At 42.2% G+C, this 14,968-nt stretch overlaps 1 protein-coding gene and 1 pseudogene across 2 annotated transcripts in view; one reads left to right on the forward strand and one right to left on the reverse strand.

The window, feature by feature from the left end:
* The window catches only part of LOC148030234 (Ubiquitin-like superfamily protein), a 78,447-nt gene that overhangs the window by 30,350 nt on the left and 33,129 nt on the right, over positions 1-14,968 (reverse strand). The gene's annotated exons all lie outside the window — the stretch shown is intronic.
* LOC148030235 (uncharacterized) lies at positions 8,935-9,892 on the forward strand (annotated as a pseudogene).

Below are 14,968 nucleotides of genomic sequence, written 5' to 3' on the forward strand. Positions count from 1 at the left end.
AATAAAAACAATGATGCATATACAAAGTTCAAATATCATGATTTAATTATGCTAAAAGGTTGCCACAATTTTGTCGGTTCCTCAATAGCACACTTCCACAACATCACTTTCATCTCATTACACCAAATTTTTGCCTACATGAAACTTCAAAAGGTTTGCAGGATATTCTATAATTGAATTATACTTGATCAGCTTAAAGAGAAGGATCTTTCAGTAAAGACACCACAGAAGTACTAGCAAAGCATTCTCCTTCCATAGGTGTTGCTGCCTGATCAGCCAAGACAGTGCAATCATCACCAAGCCTTGATCTCTATCATCGACTTGAATCTATTCACCTCAATACCATTCCCAGGACATGGAACCTTGAGGTTCCATTGTATCATCATTGTACAAGATTCATCATTTCATTCATTTTCTATTTTTCTAGGTTCTGTGTCTCCCATACACACTCTGTGTTCATTCTATTAGAGATTTGGTCATCTCCGGGATAGGCACAGTCAGGACAGGGCAGATTCATACAGTGCAAGAGGAGATTGGACAGTATTTTGCAGTCACCAGCATGTTTTCAACATTATCGAACAGGTCAAGCACGCCAGGCAGGTAAGACAGGTTTTCACATGGCTGGGCGGCAATTTTGCAGCCTACAGACTATTTTATTCCTTTTTTTGTGCAGTTGGCCAGTTTGCAGCTGGCCAACCTGTCATTATTTTATTATTGTTTCAGGCTATTTATTCCATCCTACCCAGTGGTCACAGTTATTCAAACTTTGTGTGCAGATTGAGAACGCTCCGGCTGATCATACTCTCATAGCCTTCATATATATCTGTCTTCATTATTCAGCCTTCATCTTTTGTAGTCTTCAGCGCTGTGTGTGTGTGTGTGTGTGTGTGTGTGTGTGTGTGTGTGTGCGTGCGTGCGTGCGCGCACGTGTGTAACAGGTAATTGTATTAATCACAAAAAGCACAAGAGTACAAGATTACAAGATGCAGGATGGCTCTTGGCCATCAAGCATAAATCAAATACAACAGAATAAACAGACACTTTGTGAGGTATCGCGATCAAAGTATAGGGGAAGTAGATATTCCCGGTCTGCCAAGAGACAAACAAGCTGCCATCCGAACCCATAGATCCTATCGAGACAGAGTCATTGGGTGCGTAGAGGCTACCAGCCATAGTACCTCCCCTTTGAATATAATTTCAACAACCAGAAAACGGCCATTAATGCCGTTCTTGACAAGAATTAGTTGGAACATGGCATTCACAACCATAAGCACATCTGAATAGTGCCGAGCTGAGCTCCCTGCATAAAACTGTTGGGTGTAAAGTCCCTGTGTCTCTGTGTATATAGTCATACAGGTGTGAACACACCCTTATTGTACCCTAACATATAAATACATTCTTTCATTCAGTGCAGATTCATGCAGCGCAAGGGGAGATTGGACAGTATTTTGCAGTCAGCAGCATGTTTTCAACATTATCAAACAGGCCAGGCATGCCAGGCAGGTAAGACAGGTTTTCACATGGCTGGGCAGCAATTTCGCAGCCTACAGACTATTTTATTCTTTATTTTGTGCAGTTGGCCAGTTTGCAGCTGGCCAACCTGGCATTATTTTATTATTATTTCAGGCTATTTATTCCATCCTACCCAATGGTCACAGTTATTCAAACTTTGTATGCAGATTGAACGCTCCAGCTGATCATACTTTCATAGCCTTGATATATATCTGTCTTCATTATTCAGCCTTCCATCTTTTGTAGTCTTTCAACGCTCTGTGTGTGTGTGTGTGCGCGCGCGCGCGTGCGTGCGTGGTAGGTAATTGTATTAATCACGAAAAGCACAAGAGTACAAGATTACAAGATGCGGGATGGCTCTTGGCCATCAAGCATAAACCAGATACAACAAACTAAACAGACACTTTGTGAGGTATCACGATCAAAGTATAGAGGAAGTATATATTCCCGGTTTGCCGAGAGACAAACAAGCTGCCATCTGATCCCATAGATCCTATCGAGACAGAGTCATTGGGTGCATAGAGGCTACCAGCCATAGTACCTCCCCTTTGAATATAATTTCAACAACCAGAAAACGGTCATGAATGTCGTTCTTGACAAGAATTAATTGGAACATGGCATTCACAACCATAAGCACACTTGAATGGTGCCGAGCTGAGCTCTCTGCATAAAACCATCAGGTGTAAAGTCCCTTCGTCTCCCTGTATATAGTCATATGGGTGTGAACACACCCTTATTGTACCCTAACATATAAATACATTCTTTCATTCTTTGTGTACCATCCCAACCTGGTACACCTATCTTTGCATTCACTCACTCTAACTCTCGACTCTGCTGCTCGCGCCTCTATCTCGCACTCCATTGCGCACTCTCTCCCCTTCAAACTAGTATCAGAGCTGCACCTAAGGTGTGTGCGCTTCCCAGAGCCCGTGCGAGATATCGTCAATGCTTCACTTGCAAGAAATCAGCAAGTCGTCATCTCTATTGGTCAAGCGAGAGCACGCGCGAGACAAGTGACAGTGCTTCAAGCTCGTTTTTGCTCAAACTGTCACCAGATAGGTCATGCACAGCCTTTGCGGTCCAATACAGGTCAGGTCCTCACTGTTTTGACACACGTGTCTTGCCAGGACAGACAATCAACAGTTCCCAACCAAGTGACAGCACGTGCAAGCTCAGTTTTGCAGGTGACAGCTAATTTTGGTCAGGGCAGTAGTTTTCACCACTTCCAGCAGACCAGCAACAACAAGCGCAGTCACGAACAGCAGGCAATAGCTCACGAGGACAGGCGCAAGCAAATTCGTCAAGCGACAAGCATGCAGGGCAGGCAGCTGGTCAACAGCTGGTGTTTCGTCACGTTTTCAGCAATTTTCATCAATTTTTCATTAATTTTTGCAAGCAAGCCCTTGCTCAATCTTGCTCATTTGAGTAAACTTTCTCAACATTGGACCCATAAAATTGGGGCTTTTGCTGTATTGGTGAAATTTTGTTCAGCTAAGTCAAATTGGCTGACATTCGTGCACACTTGGACCCGAAAATTTTGGAGCTTTTGCAAAATTTTGTGAAATTTTGCTAAATTTGCCCGTTTATGCTCTCATGAACATGTATTAATGCAATTGGGGCAGATTTGATAGTGAAATTTTGGGGCTTTTGCTGAGATCTGTAAATTTTGGCAAAGCTGATGTGTGAAATGCACTTTGGGAATATTGCTGAAGCAATCTTGTTGCCATAAGTAGAGTGATTTGAGCATTTTTATCTCCCACTTGTGCGATTTTGGAGAAATTGTAGAGATTTCTTGGTGTGTTGTGTATCAAAAGTTGATACGAGCACATATGTATGCAGTACACATGTTAGGCAGCTCCCATTGAATTGATGTATTGCTGATTATTCATGTTGCAGCAGTCTTAGTGATCATTTGCAGATCTTGGATTGTTACAAATGTATTTTTGGTGATATTACTGAAGTGGGAGTTACCTTGCAGTGATGTATGCATTTAATGTATGCTGAAATTGCAGTCATACTGCTGAAAGTCATTCGTTTTACCCCCCTTTTGAAGATGTTAGTGCCATCAGATTTGTCATCAGAGCTACAAAACAAAAGATACATTTCAACTGTTTTCTCTCTCTCTACACCATTCTCTCATCTCCTCCAGTCTATGCTCAAGCATTCTCAGTAATTCTCAGCCATTGGTAGCAGAGTACAGCCAAATTTGGTGGACAACAGAGAGTTTACTGCTGTAAACCCTAAATTACAGCAATAATTAGGGTTTAGCAGCCACCTTGGGACCCATGCCATCAGTCAAAGGCATTGTACACTGAAATCAGCACCGGAAATTCGTGGAATTGTGAGGATTTCAGATACCAGCCCATCTATTCTGAATTTGGGGCAGCACTTGACCAATTGGGGGTTCCATTAGAGCAAGTCCTGGGTGAAAATCAAGGGGCAATTTGCCTGAATGCTTTGCTGATTTTTTGGAACAGCAAGGGGCTTTTGGATCAGCCAAGGAGATCGTGAAATCTCGGCTTGTAATTTATCCATTAGCAATTGAAATTAAAGAAATACCGAAAGGGGCGTCAGTTTTGGGGCCAACAGGGTATCCACTTTCCAAGATTATGAAGGTAAAGTGAGCATTTCAATTTATGTTCATTTGCTGATTGCTGTAATTAAGTGCTTAATCAGGTTAAACCACCCTATCTGAGAAGGAAGGCCGGTTTCATGGTGAGTCAGTTGCAGGACTCTGGTTTGGCGACTTTCAATGATAAATTGAAAGCTATTTTCTTATTGATAAACTTTGCTTGACAGCTGGGAATCTTTGGTTGCGTCACTTGGCAACAAACCCGCTTTGACTTTTGATGGTGCTAGAGGTTCAATCCTTAATGAAGAAATCAGAAGAACGTCTAGTGGTGAAAGCAATGGCTCAGCTTACCATGTAAGAAGCAAGTCTAAAAAGAGGGGTAATGCAGCCAGTAAAGGCAACAACAAAAGCAAAAGCAAGGGCAAACAACAGGATGTCACATGCTATCAGTGTGGGCGTAAAGGGCATAAAAAGCCCAATTGCCGGTACTTCAAGAAAGAGCAAGAAAGAAAGAAACAGCAAGGTAAGAAAAAGAAGGATGATAAGAAAGATGATGACAACTCTTCCTCAAAAGAAGTTGCAGAGGCAAATGTTGCATCTAGTGTGGTTATTGAAGAGCTTCCTAACACTGAAGAGGTACTTGTTGCAACCTCATGCACTGATGTAAACGTTGTGGTAGCAACAGGTGATTTGCACAATCACCAAAAAGGATGTAACCGATGCTTTACTTTCAGCTCATGATGGGCTGTCACAATTATGGATAGTGGACAGCAGTGCCTCTTTTCATGTTACCCCCTCTTTGGAGTCATTTTCTAAATACACTGCAGGTTGCCTAGGTAAGGTTTACGTGGGTAATAACTATGCATGTGAGATAGAGGGTGTTGGCACCATTCACTTGGCCCTTGAAAATGGCGAAGAGCTGAATTTGCAAGATGTCAAATTTGTACCTGGCATAAAGAAAAGCCTACTATCAGTTGGGCAGCTTGATGCTAGAGGGTATCTTACTATCTTTGGTGGTGGATCTTGAAAGGTCCATAAGGGCTCTATGCTGATTGTTAAAGGCACCAAAAGGGGGACTTTATATTACTTGCATTGTAAAGCATTACCTAGCAAGTTCTTGGCTCTGGCTAAAGTCCATTCAAAGATGGAGCTTTGGCACAAAAGATTTGGTCATATGAGCTAGAAAGGCTTGCATATTCTCTCCTCTTTAGGGAGATTTAATGTAAAAGGCTCTGGTCTCGAATTCTGTGATGATTGCTTATATGGAAAACATGTGAAGTCTCCTTATTACTCTGGTGTCGTTAAGAAGTCTAATGCTCTTGACTTAGTACACTTTGATGTATACACTATGCCTATTAATTCGTATGGGGATGCACGGTACTTTGTTACTTTCATTGATGATTTCAGTAGAAAGTCATGGGTGTATATACTTAAGAGCAAAAAGGAAGTGTTGGATGCTTTTAAAAAGTTTCGTGCTTTTGTTACCACACAGAAAGGGCTTAAGTTGAAAGCCATAATAGCAGATAATGGGGGTGAGTATGTCTCAAATGAATTTAACAAGTTTTGTGAGATGCATGGCATTAAGAGGGAGTTGACAGCCCCTTATAATCCTGCATCAAATGGCATGGCTGAAAGATATAATCGCATACTTTGTGAGAGAGTCAAATGCATGATGTCCACAACTGATCTCCCACAGCAATTTTGGGGAGAGGCTCTTAAAACTGCAGTTCATGTATGCAATCGCTCTCCCAATCGTGCATTGGAAAATGGCATTCTTGAAGAGGTTTGGTCTAGCAAACCTGCTTCATGACCATTTGTGTGTTTTTGGTTGTGATGCCTTTGTGCATGTACCTGTAGAACAGAGGACCAAACTAGACATGAAATCCATCAAGGGCATCTTTATGGGATATGGAGATGAGAGAGAGATGGGTTATAGAGTTTGGCTTCCTCAAGACATGAAGATAGTACGTAGCCGAGACGTAGTATTTAATGAGGCAAAGTTACTAAAAAATGCTACGCATGGTGATCTTGACAAAAAGAAGGTCAAATTTCAGCATGAACAGCCAGCCATTCAGCAGCCATTAGCTGAAAGTTTGGTCCCTTTTTATGCTGAAAATGAGCAACAACCTATTGTGCTACAGCTAGAAGATCATGGACAGCACATAGATGCACAAAATGAAACAGGACAACAAGAAGAACATGCTGAAAACAGATGACAGCTGCAAGAAAATGCTGAAAATCAGCCACCTGGTGATGGTGTGCACATTCCTCAAGATGTAGGCCCACTGCCTGATAATACAGATCATTGGGTAAGAAGGTCTACACGTGTCAGAAGGTAGCCACAGAGGTTTCAGCCATCTTTGGATTGCATTTTGTTGACTAATGAGGGTGAGCCTTTGACATTTAAAGAGGCACAGTTATGTGAAAACAAGAGAAAGTGGGAGCTTGCTATGCAGGAAGAGATGAAGTCTCTATATGCAAATAACACATGGGAGCTTGTACCTTTGCCCAAGGATAGGAAAGCTATTCCTAATAAATGGGTTTACAAAGTGAAATGTATTGATGGGAAGCCCAAGTACAAGGCACGGCTGGTTGCTAAGGGCTATACACAGAAGGAAGGCATAGACTTCCAAGAGGTCTTTTCACCAGTGGTGAAGATGACTACGCTCCGTGTTTTATTTGCTGTCACTGCATCCTTGGATTTAGAGTTGGATCAGATGGATGTGAAGATTGCTTTTCTTCATGGTGACTTAGATAAAGAGCTGTACATTAAGCAGCCAGAAGGAGTGCTATTCCAGGAAAGAGCATTTGGTTTGTAAGCTGAAACGCAGCTTATTTGGGCTGAAACAAGCCCTTAGACAATGGTACAAAAAAATTGGTACCTTTATGCTCAGCCACCATGGATTTAAACGCAGTCATGCATATCACTACTTATACACTAAAAAGGTTGATGATGGAAGCCGTATTGTGCTTGTTTTATATGTGGATGACATGCTGATTGCAGGACAGCATAAGAGTACTTTGAATGCTCTTAAAAGGTAGCTGAATTCAACCTTCTCCATGGAAGATTTTGGGCATGCGCATTAAAAGAGACAGAGGCTAGCGTTTGTTGTTTCTCTCACAGGACAAGTACATCAACAAAGTACTTGACAGGTTTAATATGGTTGATGCTAAGCCTCTTGGTGTGCTTTTACCGCCACATACAAAGCTTAGCAAAGCTGATTGCCCTAAGGATGCAACTGCTAGTGCCATGAAGGGTATACCTCATGCATCAGCTTGTGGATCTTTGATGTATGCCATGGTTGCAACTCGTCTTGACATTACTCATGCAGTGGGAGTTGTTAGTAGATTCATGTCTAACCCTGGCAAACCACATTCGGAAGCAGTGAAATGTATCTTTAGATACTTGAAAGATACACAAGAAAAGTGTATATGCTATGGAAAGGGTACACTAGAGTTACAGGGATTTTGTGATTTGGACATGGCAGGAGATCTTGGCACTAGGAAATCTATCAATGGGTATGTTTTTACTTTGTCTAGTGGGGCTATCTCTTGGTGTTCAAGATTGCAGAAAATTGTGGCACTAAATACTACAGAAGTTGAATATATTTCAGCCACAGAAGCTTCTAAGGAAGCTATTTGGCTTGGCCGTCTTGTCAAGGATTTTGGTCTTTCTTCACATACTCCAATGCTTGGTTGTGATAGCCTATATCTGGCTAAGAATACCATGTTTCATACACGTACCAAACACATAGATGTTTGGTACCACTTCATTCGACAGGTCTTGGATGATGGTCTTGTCACACTGACTAAGGTCAAAACCCAAGATAACCCTGCAGATGTTCTCACTAAGTGTCTTACCAAGGCTAAGCATGAGCATTGCATTCGTTTTAGTGGGAGTTGGTTAACTTAAAGGTACCACTTCGGGCCTTTAAGTGGGAGATTGTTGGGTGTAAAGTCCCTTCGTCTCCTATATATAGTCATACAGGGGCCCTTATTGTACCCTAACATATAAATACATTCTTTCATTCTTTGTGCACCATGACAATCTGGTACACCTATCTCTGCGTTTACTCTCTCTAACTCTCAACTCTGCTGCTCGCGCCTCTATCTCGCACTCCATTGTACACTCTCTCCCCTTCAAAAACAACCAAAAGCCATGGCAATCCATGATTTTTCCAACTTCATTATATGATTTTTATGTTCGGTAGCACATAATATATCCCATTGATTGTCATGGAGGATGCACCGCATATCATATTGATTGCTACGTGAAGAAATGCCATGCACATTCCAAGTGGCAAGCCTCATATGTCACGACCAAACAATTTCAGTGTCAAGGCTAATTTTGCCTAAACTACAATTTTGCAGCCAAAATGTCAAGGGTGCCCTTGTGTAGAAAATCAGCCAACACTGCAAAAGAGTTTAGGTCCCCATGCTTCACTTTGGAAGTGGAGGGATCATTTCCTTGTTTAGGAGCAGCCCCGTCGATACCAAAGGAGTGATTTCTTTACCACGCGGATCAAAAGAAAGTTGCGCAAGTGGGTCCCACAAACAATCAGCAAAGGCCTTTGAAGCAAAGGATTGTCGAGAGCCCATCAAAGTTGCAGCATTAGCAATAGATGTTGATTGTGTCTTATCTTTTTGACACACATAAAGTGCATAAGGGGTCTTGTAGGGAGGAGGGAAAACTCGCCTTCTACAGAGGAGGGAGAGTGGTAGTCATGGAGAGGTGCCACAAATGACGGTGTGAGACCTATGGGACCAGCCTTGCAGTGGCAATTTGGAACTGTAATGGAGCCCTCCGATTGGATGTGGGAGCTTTTGAGGAGACATTCAAAGGAAGAGATATGGTGTTCTACTCAGAGACACCTCAGGGACCACATACTACGCTTCCACAGGTGACAAGCTATAGGTGGGAGTCACCTTGCAGGAAGGAGACACGCACAGACCACAGTAATCGCGGGTCGAGAGGAGTGGCAGTGTTATTCAGGGAGGAGCTACAGTGGATGATTCGGGTAGTCTGCAAAGATGAGCAGGCCAGAGACGTGTGGGTGAGAGTGCATGGTGAGGAACGCACTTTGTATGTTGCCATATGCTATTTTCCCCCTATGACATCCCGATACGCCCCACCCAAGGGGCAATCACCATATGTGGCTTTGGATGAGGATATTTGGGAGTTCTCGAAGGAGGGAGAGGTTATCTTACTAGGAGACTTTAATGCCAGGACAGCCTCCCATCAAGTGTCTTTCTTTGATGCATCTAAGGAGATGCTACAAGAGCAGGATGTGTCAGAGCTACAGCTGGAGAGGGCATCTCAAGTTATGAGAGAAGTCACCGAATATGGGAGATACCTTGTGAAGATGGGCACAGCACACAGGTTGGCCATTCTCAATGGCATGGCTAGATAACCCCCTATCTGGCGCCTTCACATGTTATCCTCACTAACACGGTGCCAACACAGTAGACTATGTTCTTGCCCCAATGATGCTGATATCTCACATCCAAGACCTCTCAGTATCCCCACACCTTCTCGGAGTTGCAGTGGATCATGCCTACCTATCAGACACCATTGACCTCCAATTCACTGACACGCAGACCCATCATGTAGCTCACCGACACTCGAGATACCTCTTTTCCATAGAGACAGAGGATATCTATGAGGCAAAGATCCTTCGATTGTTACATGATGCAGACCCCAACGTTCCATTACTAGAGTTGACTCAGCAGTTTAGTGAGGCCCTACACATCACTACAGGTGTAGCCTTCCACACTCACGACCCACACAAAGAGCCTCCACCAGGGTAAGGCCTCAGAACAGCCGGTATGATGAGTGTCGTGAGACTAGAGCATGGCTACAAAGAGAGAGAGCACTGGAGCCCGCTATCCACAGACAAGCACAAATACTCTTTACACGCCTCACATGGTGGAAAAAGAGAACATTCTTGGCCCAGCTAGAGCGAGACCTATATCAGTTATTCTTGAGCCACGACTCTAGAGAAGCTTGGAGGCTTTTCAGAGAGCATTGCCCGACCACACCTATTACGTCCACCGCTGTATAGGAGGAGTATGCAGCTAGTCTTTATAATGTGGAGGGTTAACCACCTCTTCCTGACCCACTTGAGCCTTGTCCAGAGACCACCACTTTCTTTACACAAAGTAGGGTCCAAGAGGCCATTAACAAACTTAGCAAAGGAAAGGCACAAGATTGTGATGGATTAGTAGCCGAGCACTTCATCCATGCTAGAGATTTGGTGGCAGGATTCCTAGCTTACATGTTTAATAGAGCCATGTGTGAAGGCCTACCAAAAAGCTGGAGAACGAACACTATTGTGCCTATCCTCAAGTCACGGGACCCTACTCTACCCAGTAACTATCGGACTATCATGGTTGGGCATACATTGGCTAAGTTATATGCTTCCATCCTTGAGCATGAGTTAAGCAGGTGGACATTAATATATCATTTCATTCTCTCTCTCTCTCTCTCTCTCTCTCTCTCTCTCTCTCTCTCTCTCTCTCTCTCTCTCTCTCTCTCTCTCTCTCTCTCTCTCTCTCTGTGTGTGCATGTGTGTGTGTGTGCGCTTGTTGCTCTAGCTAGGACAACGCCCTAAAGCCTCTTTAACTTGCCTTTGGTGAAATCAGCCTTACAACTTAGTTACAGCAGCAATATTTATTACAAAACTGAGAAATGTAAATTAACTAACAACCTTGGACAAAGGACACCTTGTTGGCCCCAAAACTGGCACCCCTTTCAATATTTCTTTAGCTTAATTGAAGAAGAAGTTGATGTACAATGGAATCTTCCCAATCCCTTTTAGTATTCCAACTCCCCCTTACGGTCCAAAATGACCAGCAAGTCTTCAATCTGATTTGCCCCTTGATTCATACAGTCAATTGGCCTTCACATGCTTTAATGGAGATGGAAAATGCCCCAAATTCATTGATTCATTGGTCCCTCCACTTGAATTTGACTCAAAACAGCTTCAGCTCTATTAAATCCAAGTCTTGGAGCTTCCAATTTCTGGCACACTTTCCAAGGCTGCTGCGAAACCCCTATCTCCTGTAAGTTAGGGTTTACAGCAGAGAAATCTGAAATTTCCCAAGCTCTGCTACTCTCAATGTTATAACCTTCAGAGAAAAGCAAGGTTGTAGAAAGGCTGGTAGATGAGAGAGAATGCCAAGGAATGAGAAAATCCAGACCTTTGCGAAGAACTCAAGAAAATCAATCATTTGCTACTGCTGCCCTCTCTCAGCAGTCTGTAGATGTTGTTTCCTGCTGTTGATTGATCTTCTCCTGCCCCTGGCTGCCTCAAAAGGTCCTCCAATAGTTGCAAATTAGACCAGCATCTTCTCTCTCTCTCTCTCTCTCTCTCTCTCTCTCTCTCTCTCTCTCTCTCTCTCTCTCTCTCTCTCTCTCTCTCTCTCTCTCTCTCTCGTAGGCCGGATGTACTAAAATGCCTCTCTCCAACCTCTAAAGACATATTTTAATCTTGCATAGGCATTTTTGACAAGTGGTAACCTTTCCAAATGATTTCTTAATTTTCAATATTTAAATATTGAAAAGTAATCTAATAATTATTTCAGTACCTAGAAAAATAATCTAACTAGCCAATAATTAAATTGGCTAGGCAACTTCCATTGCCGAGGATCTCTGTGCCATCTTTGACCATCAGATTAGTGTTAAGTACCATTAAAAGCCACTTCTCTAGTGTCACAAACCTATACTTATTGCCAAATGAATGACCTAGGTCAACAACTAACACAAGATACCGCGAAATACTTGTGCGGTATAACTTATAGCAACTTTTGCCTTTGGTATCCAATGATTTCCTCGGATCCTGAACTCGTAAATTTACTCTAACCCCAGTTACATCTCACATGTGTAACATTTACTTAACCATGTGATTAAAAATTACCATATGTTAAGTGAGATCTCAAAAATGCATGTCCTCACAACATTTGGCCTTGGCACCTCACTATCTTGCATGCTTCTACCCTACGCAGTCTGCTGGCCTATAGAATGGTTATCGCCTCTAACTCTGTGTCCTATAGGTCTTCAACCATGAAAGTTCTACAATGCTAGTTAAGAGACCTTGCTCGAGCAGAACGCTCTTATACGACTACACGTGTAGGATAGCATCTCTCTCTCTCTCTCTCTCTCTCTCTCTCTCTCTCTCTCTCGTAATGGATTGTTATATTATATCATGTCACAATACAAATAAAAGTACAAAAGTCAAGGCAGGGTCACTGAAGAGACCATCCAATACCATACCCAATACCAAGAAACTAGATCATCCTTGACTAGGATATTAGCATGTTGGATAAGATAAAGCATCCACACTAAAGAAGTCCCTTGAGCTTCACTACATGACGTTGGAAGCCCAAAGTAGTGCAAAAATGAACGCATTGCAAATGAGCAAAAAATGCTAGCAACCTTAGGATTGAAGAAAGTGAAACAAAATCTTTGTATGAGGTTACATTGGACCATGATATTTAGCTTTATCAAAGACCCAATCAAAAAGAAGCATCCTAGTCTCCACCACAACATGCCAAAGGTCAAGCAAACTAAAACTGGCCTTTGAAAGCCCAAAGGACAATAAACCCTATTTTACCAAACACTTAGTTTATCTTAACGGTAAATCCAATAAGAAAACTCCACATACAACAAGAGCTAGAGTGCTTCTACACTACACATTAACACTTGTTGGCCCCAAAGCTTAGTGCCTCTTTTGGTATTTCTTTAGATTACTGAAATATGCTCAAAACTAGTCACAACTGCTTGTATTCAAGGATTTCTCGCAACATAACTGATCCACATGTGCACAATGACCTTGACACCTTTACTGCTAACCTCCAACCAGCTATAAAATGTTCAAAACTATGAATTTACTCTTCAACTTGTCAAACCCTAAAAATAATAGCGAGCATTTGAACAAATTTGAAACACATTTATTGAGATAGCTCTCTTGCATAGTCCCCATACAGTCCCATGCTGCTCCTCTCATAAACAAGGGGGGTTTTCTCACAATAAAACTATGAGAATGTCGCTCTGTACATCACAAAATTGTCCAGAAAGTACACTAGGCTCGAGATCTCAAAGAAGAAGAAACAATTTCACTCCATAGTACTGTCATAACCTGTTTTTCTGATATTTAGCTCAAAACAGCAGCATACCTTGTTGTATATGGAGTTATGAGGCTGCCCACTGGAATCCTTATACCAAGAGAAGAAAAACTAGCTATTATCCACACTCCATCTATGCTATACGCTCATTCCATGGCTGAAATCTTCAATTTTCTGCAGCAAGAAAGAGATAAGTGGTTGTCTCCAAACTTGGGTTCCTCCAAAATGGGAGAGAATAAGCCCCAAAGAGCCAAGATAAGCCCAAAAAGTATACTAGACTTGAGATCTCGATAAAGAAGAAAGAATCTCAGCCCATACTATTGTCATAACCCATTTTTCTAATATTTAACTCAAAAACAACAATATACATTCTTGTATATGTAGTTACGAGGTTGCCCACTAGAATCCCCATGCCAAGAGAAGAAAAATTGGATGTTGTTTACACTCCATCTATGCTATAAGCTCATTCCGTAGTTAAAATCTGCAATTTTCCGTAGCAAGAAAGAGATAAGTGGCTGTCTTCAAAATTGGGTTCCTCCAAAATGAGAGAGAATAAGCCCCGAATAGCCAAGATAAGCTTTCCAAATGAGTAATCAGATGCTCCTTAATCATATCACGTTTTTTATTAAGAGCTAATTAAAGACTTAGTCATTAATCACAAGTCAGTTGCTCACGAGGCAAAACTTTAGCTTAGGGCCTACTTAATAACTTAAGTGTCCTAAGAGCTGCTTATTAGGCGAAACTTTCAATGTAACTCAATTCTAAGGCACAACTTTTCAACTTGTTCCTTTAGCCTTGGTCATGTACCACGTAGCCTACACACTTGTCCACCACATGCCCCAATGTCAAATTCTTCACTACCAGTATAATGGTCACCATACCAAGAGCTAGGGATACCAAAATTAAAATTTACTTGAATTAAAAATCTTTGTGAATGTTAACATTAAGTTTATTTCTCATCCTGGTGACAAACCTGTCAAAGTGAAGCAATGCAGAAGCGAATGACCGTGACAAAGAGTGAACAGAGAGAAAAAGAGACAGTGAAACACAGAAAATCTGCAGTGAAGAATGATGTATAAGCATGCAGAATTATACATAGATGCAGAGAGAATATTTGCGTATATCTCCACCTTGAGGACCTCGATCTCCGTCAGCCCCGAGTGGTGTCTCCATCACCAACAGGCTAAAATCTGTCAAATACAAGTGTAGAAGTCTACTGGAAACTCAACCTTAAAAAGGCTGAAAAAATGGCTTGAGGAAATGCCCAAAATAGCCAGGTCGGCTGCACTAAATACAGCCGGCTGCAGCCACGTGGCACTGTTGACGTGGCAGGAGATGACTCAACATTTCCTCTCAGATCCTAGACAAGGCAACAGATATTGGGATCTGGAATGTCGATGAAGTAGAGCCTTGGAAAGTGCCTTCGTAAACAAATCTGCAAGATTGACTTCAGTCTTACAGTACTCCACATCAATGGTCGCATCCAGAAGCTTCTCCCTAATGAAGTGATACTGGATCTCTATGTGCTTCGTTCGGGCATGGAATACGGGATTCCGTGCCAAGGCAATGCAACTATCATTGTTGCACCGCAAGATAACAAGATGAGTCTAGGGGTAGCTAAGCTCCTTCAACAAACGCCGAAGCCACACATTCTCACATATGGTAGAAGACACAACCTGATACTCTGTCTTAGTTTGAAGATAGGGCTACCGTGGGCTACTTCTTGCTACTCCAAGAGATAGCACCAACACCTAAGGTAAA

This window comes from Lygodium microphyllum, chromosome 10 (assembly GCF_053477565.2).
Source record: "Lygodium microphyllum isolate KBCC chromosome 10, Lygodium_microphyllum_v1.1.10, whole genome shotgun sequence".
NCBI classification, from domain to species: domain Eukaryota; kingdom Viridiplantae; phylum Streptophyta; class Polypodiopsida; order Schizaeales; family Lygodiaceae; genus Lygodium; species Lygodium microphyllum.